This window comes from Lactuca virosa, chromosome 1, assembly GCF_052849685.1.
Source record: "Lactuca virosa cultivar CGN04683 chromosome 1, Lactuca_virosa_CGN04683_v6, whole genome shotgun sequence".
In the NCBI taxonomy this organism is placed as follows: domain Eukaryota; kingdom Viridiplantae; phylum Streptophyta; class Magnoliopsida; order Asterales; family Asteraceae; genus Lactuca; species Lactuca virosa.
Genome location: NC_136426.1, coordinates 177,643,147 through 177,649,579, shown reverse-complemented (window position 1 = coordinate 177,649,579; position 6,433 = coordinate 177,643,147).

Here is a 6,433-nt window from a genome sequence, read left to right as displayed (position 1 = left end):
TCCGAAGTTCGCAACAGTCGTCCTCGCATCAGCAGCGTCCAATAAAAAAGGAGAATCGAAGTTGGGGGTGCCAGGGATCGAACCCGGGTCTCCTCCAGACTCCACAAGGCGCCTTAACTAGTTGAACCAGCTTGCATCACGTTCCTTTCCTTCACATTTTTATTCAAAAGCACTCCTTTTTGCTTCTAGTGTTGCAAATTTGACACTTTTAACCCAAAAATAACTTTCCTTTATTTTTAAATTCCTTTTTCTCCTAAAATTTTATTTTTTAATTTTTGACTCTTATTTTTGACTTTTGACCTTAAAATTTTGACTTTGAATTTTAAAGTTTGACCTTTGACTTCAAGTTTGACCTTTGACTTTAAACTTTGACTTTTTCGTTTAACTTTTAAATTTTCAAATTTAGCTTTTCGGTTTGACTTTTAAGTTTGACTTTTTAAGTTTGACCTCTTAAATTTGATTTTTAAGATTGACTTTTGAGTTTTTAGTCAAAGGGCATATTTTTAAAACAATGAGTTCTTCAAACACCAAAGTCAATGAAATTTCTTATTCTCAAACATGCATTGATAATGTTAAAAATTTACTTGAGCATATCAAATTATTACGCAGAGAGAATGAGGACCTAAAATACGAAGGATATCAACTTAGGAAAGGACAGAAACCCCTGAAGGCTGAATTAGAAGCAAAAACCAAAGACTTTAGAAAACTTCAGGAAGAGTATAGCACTAAGAGTGTGCATTATAGATATGTGACTGACCAACTTGTTGAGGTAACTGTTGAGCTTGACACATTGAAAAACAAATTTGAAAATGCAGATTTTACTTTTAGAAAATTTGATGTGTCAAGTGAAGTAGTTGTATCCATGATAGAAAATAATTTGCAATTCAAAAATAATCAGTCAAAGGGTTTGGGTTATGATAAAGTGCCTCCTCCTTTTAATCATACCTATACTAATAACCCTTTAACAAAAGAGGAAATAGACAGAGAGCCACATCTTAAATATAAATTTGTGTCAGGAGGTAGTATTAATGTTGAAAATACTAATGTTTCTACTTCCCATGCAGATCAATCTTTAAGTCAATCAAAGCAAGCAGCCGAAGAGAGTGTGTCTGATAATAAAATTGTATCAAAGTCTGATGAATTAAATTTTTTCGATATATTTGATGATATGTTTGATAATTCTGATGTGGTTGTGCCAGAAAGTGTTGAGCTGAACGATTCTAATGCTTCTACTTCTTGTGCAGGTAAAGTAACGGAAGATGAGAACAAGGAGAAAACTGTTGAACAAACAAATGTCTCCTTGAACTCTGAATCTGTTGCTTCTAACTCAGTTACTCCTAACAAACCTGCTGTTGAGAAGTACAGGCCACCAAATCAAGTGAAACAGCCAGCCTGCTGCAAGTGTGCATGTGGGGAAAACCAGGAACAAGGCAAGGACACACCACCAGGGGCAGGAAGAAACAACTCCTACGTGAAGAAAAAGACTTGTTTTCACTGTGGAACACCTGGACATATTGCCCGAAATTGTCCAAATCGTGCATACGTTCCCTACTATGCACAAGGGTGGCAGAACACGCCAAGAGGGAGATTTTACAAAAGAAAACCCTCAAGGTCACGATCAGACAATGGCGACTGGAATGCCATGAAGGGCAAGAATTCAACTCCCAAGGGCAAGAAGGGAATGCCAACCCAGAAGCCAATCTCAAGAAATGCTCCAACGAAACCAAAACCGGCTAGGTCAAAGTCATCTCGACAGCAGACCTTAAGTTCAAAATCAAGTGTCGAGGCACCCATCCGCTTGAAAAAGAAATGGGTTAAACCCAAATACAAATGGGTAGCAAAGGTTCAATCTCCCAAATCTCCTAATGCTTCTAATATTTCTACATCTTCTGTTTGTGATAAGTAGGATATGTCTTGGGAGAGAGTTCCATGTGAAGATGATAAAGGTCAACCCAGTTTCAAAATGGACTGGGTTCCAAAGACCAACTAATCCCGCTCTGTGTCGGAGCAGCTATGGAGTCATATCATTAGACTTCGGTTTGTTGGTAGTGGCTGTTCCAGGCACATGATAAGAGACATCTCTTAACAGTACAACATTTAGAACTTTGCTTGAGAGTATGTGTCCTTTGCGGGAAGGGAATAAATGAAGGGATGACTCATGGGGTTTGTGCTTAACGATGTGAATAATTTTCGGATCTGTTCTGAGATTATGCGTGTTGTTCTCAGACCTTCTGGATGCAAATTCAGTCGGTGACTTACGGTTTGAGTTTTCTTCTCTATACTCCTGAGCTTATCTTAAACTGATTCATTTTGAAGACAATTTTTTATTTCCTTATATGTCTTTCTTTAGTAGGTTGTTTTGGGAAGTGATATGAAATATAGTGCTAAAGGGAAATTTATGATGCGTGTAATGCACTTAAGCCGAATTGTCTAGACTTTGTATTCAATGTGCTGGTAGGCACAAAGGATTCAAAAGGACTAGACATTGATTGACCATGAAAGGACTAGACAATATAGACTTAGATAGTTTCATTTGGAGTGACCATACGACGCTCGGGTAGATTGAGCAGTGAGATAAACATGGGAGCCTACGAGATACACTAAAACTTAATTATCTAGAACTGTGGCTGAACATTTCCTTGATGTATGGACTCATGTCCTTAATTCCGGTATTGATAGGGCAACTGGGGGGTTCTGATAAGGTTTGAGACCATATTGGATTCGATTATACTTGTGTTTCACTTTGCATGTTTTGACTTCCAGAATAAGTAGGTTATTCTTTCCGAATGACTAAGTTATTCAAACCATCCATAGTCAGTCATACTTTGGAAGTAGGTATGAATCAAGACTGTCATGAATTGGGCTTGTAGATGTCAAAAAGTGTTTAGACATAGCAAAAGTTGCTACAACATTCATGAGTGCTCCTGGAATGAGATTCGAGTATTGGATTAAACCCATGTTCATTTGACTCACTTCATGGATTTTATCACGAGTGATCATGAGATGATAGTATCTTATATTCTTCAAACCAAGAGATATGAGTTGCAGTCTACAAGTTGGTTACACATTGATTATGTGAAAACGTACCAGTAACTTGGTGTTATAAAATGCATTTTTATGTGTGATTTGGTGCGTATATAGAGCAAGCATATGAGTCGAGGCTTATCCATTCCTTTTACCCTTAGAGGGATAAAATCAATATTTGTGGGCCCCTCAATGATTTAGTGATGACAAACATAAGTGCTCGGCCGGGCCAGGACTAATTTGATTTGTTCAATTAGTCAGTCGTCATAAACCGGGAATAGGGAAACAACAAATGGACAAAGAGAATGATTATAATCCATGTCTCTGTCCATATGATATCTAGAATGGAGGAATATATGATCCCTTGTCTAATGGACATGTCATTGACTAGGTCAGAGTTCGACAGCGGCTTTTAAGAGCTACGATTGCTAGTCGGGATCTTGGAGTCATACACAATAATAGTTTTAGACTTATCCAAGTGGGAGACTGTTGGATTAGATGTCTAAGCCCATAACTATTATTGGTATAAACTCGACCGGAGAGTATCATGGTCCATTTGGGTTGCATATCATCAGGACAATTTGTTAGGATGGACTTTTGAGAGAAGATGTTGTATATGATTTATTAATATATTATAAGCTATAATATATTAATATAAAATCATATGTTTTAATTAGTATTGATCAAGAATTAATTTGGAACTAATTTAGTGATCAAAAGAGACTAATTAAATCTATGGGGACTAATTATGGTAATTAGTGATATTTATATGTGTTGGGCTTATGATCCATTTTGGACCAAGTTTATGTATGGATACATAAAGAGTTGGGCCACATGAACCATGGATCATAAAACACATGGGTATGGATTTGGGCTATACCCATGACCCTTGAAATACCACACATATAAATACAAACATCTTGAAGTAAAACCACCACCACTATGTGTGTGTGCATGTTCTTGGAGTTCATGAAGGTTTTAGAATGCATGAAGATTCTCTATCAAGTCCTACCTTTTTCCTTGATGTGTTGTGACTTCATTTGAGGCTTCCACACTATTGGGGCTAAGCTCTTAAGGCCAAATACATCAAGAATTCAAGCCATAGAAAAGGTATGTTACACTAACTAGTATCTTGTGTAGTTTACATCTTTGCATGCTAGTTATAGGCTTAATACCTTGGAAACACCTTTGCATGTATAATTAGTGAAAACATAGATCCAAGGTATTTAGGGTTGTATGTGCACCATAGGATGTTGTATTATACCAAAACCCTTCAATAATTTGCGCTCCTTTTTGTTCTAGAACATTCGTTTCTTGCTCTTAGGTTTACGGGTTGAGGTATCTTTGATGACTGACACTCGTTGGTTTCCTTGGTTGTTACTACGGTTTGAATTGTCGATACTGTTTCTTTTTTTCCGTGTTGTTATAGTTGATTAGCGCCATGACAGCTGTCACAACAGCTGTTACGGAGGCTTGGAATGTAGTGGGATTTATATGTAGAATAGGGGTTTCATCGGTTGACGAGTTATTTCCATGTCAAGACATGATTCTGTTGCAGGATATGAAACGAATTCGTAAGTAACTATGGTCGCTGCTAGTTGTATTTTTTTACCTATTTATATATACATATAAATTTTCTCATTTAGTGCCCCAAGTGTTGCACCTCAAATGGAATCACAACACACCTTTGGACAAAGGATACTTTTGAGAGAGTATCGTCCTGCACCAAAATCGGACAGCCCTCTAGTACTCCACTTAAGTGCCATTTTGGTAGCCATGAGGCTTCTTATATAGTGTGGCAAGATTAGGGTTACACCATGTAAGCCTTAATGGCCATGACCTTCCATCTTCCTTCGGATCCATGTGTTTAAACCTCCATGGATCATCCATGGCTTGTCACATGGGTTTAGCCCAACCTAAGGAATCATGGATCATTGGCCCACACCATAAGAATAAATGATTGTTGGGTCAAAATTATGGTTTATACTTTACTTTTGGACTGAGTCACAGCTAGCCCAAAACCAAGGGGGAGATTGAAGGGTCCAAGTTGTGGTTTGGGCTAGGCTTTTGGATGTATAGGTCATTTGTACTTTGGGTCTTGTAATAGAAGTATTTTGGTGTGTTTATGGCCAAGTCTTCTCCCCTATATATAGGATGAGTCTGTGTTTGTTAGTTGTTGTTGACGATCTATAGAGTTTATGGCCAGTGTCAGAGTTGTACCAGACGTTTTCTGAATACAAACGTGTGCAAGCTTTGATTCATTCTTCTTCTACTAAATTCTCATCTTATTTGATTGTTAGATTGTTTGATCACTGGTTAAGATCCTGTTTCTAGGACCTTACAATTGGTATCAGAGCTTGGATTGTATCAGTCAATTTTGTCAGATCTGGAGCTTATTTGATCTTATTTTGGAAGGATTCTTGCGTTTTTGGATAGATCTTGGCAAATAGGGGGGTTTGTTCTTCGTGCTTTCGATAAAAACGAGTTTTTGATTGAGTTTTGGAGCAAAATGGGTGAAAAACGTTGTTTTTGGTCGTAACCAGCGAGGGGATGGCGGCGTGTACGGCCAGCAGCTAGGGTTTCCGAAGAGTTTGCGGCCGGAGTTTACAGTCTGAGGAGTTTGTGGTCAGAAGGTTTACGGTCCGAGGAGTTTACGGTCAGAGGGTTTACGGTCCGAGGTTCACGGCCGGTCTTCGCACATGTACGGCTTCGGAGTTCACGGTCCTCGCGTTCACGATCAGCTTCGTTTACGGCCAGCCTCAGTCTCGGTCTTGGTCAGCAGCGTGTGCGAGACTTTGATCAGATTGTCCGAAGTTCGCAACAGTCGTCCTCGCATCAGTAGCGTCCAATAAAAAAGGAGAATCGAAGTTGGGGGTGCCAGGGATCGAACCCGGGTCTCCTCCAGACTCCACAAGGCGCCTTAACTAGTTGAACCAGCTTGCATCACGTTCCTTTCCTTCACATTTTTATTCAAAAGCACTCCTTTTTGCTTCTAGTGTTGCAAATTTGACACTTTTAACCCAAAAATAACTTTCCTTTATTTTTAAATTCCTTTTTCTCCTAAAATTTTATTTTTTAATTTTTGACTCTTATTTTTGACTTTTGACCTTAAAATTTTGACTTTGAATTTTAAAGTTTGACCTTTGACTTCAAGTTTGACCTTTGACTTTAAACTTTGACTTTTTCGTTTAACTTTTAAATTTTCAAATTTAGCTTTTCGGTTTGACTTTTAAGTTTGACTTTTTAAGTTTGACCTCTTAAATTTGATTTTTAAGATTGACTTTTGAGTTTTTAGTCAAAGGGCATATTTTTAAAACAATGAGTTCTTCAAACACCAAAGTCAATGAAATTTCTTATTCTCAAACATGCATTGATAATGTTAAAAATTTACTTGAGCATATCAAATTAT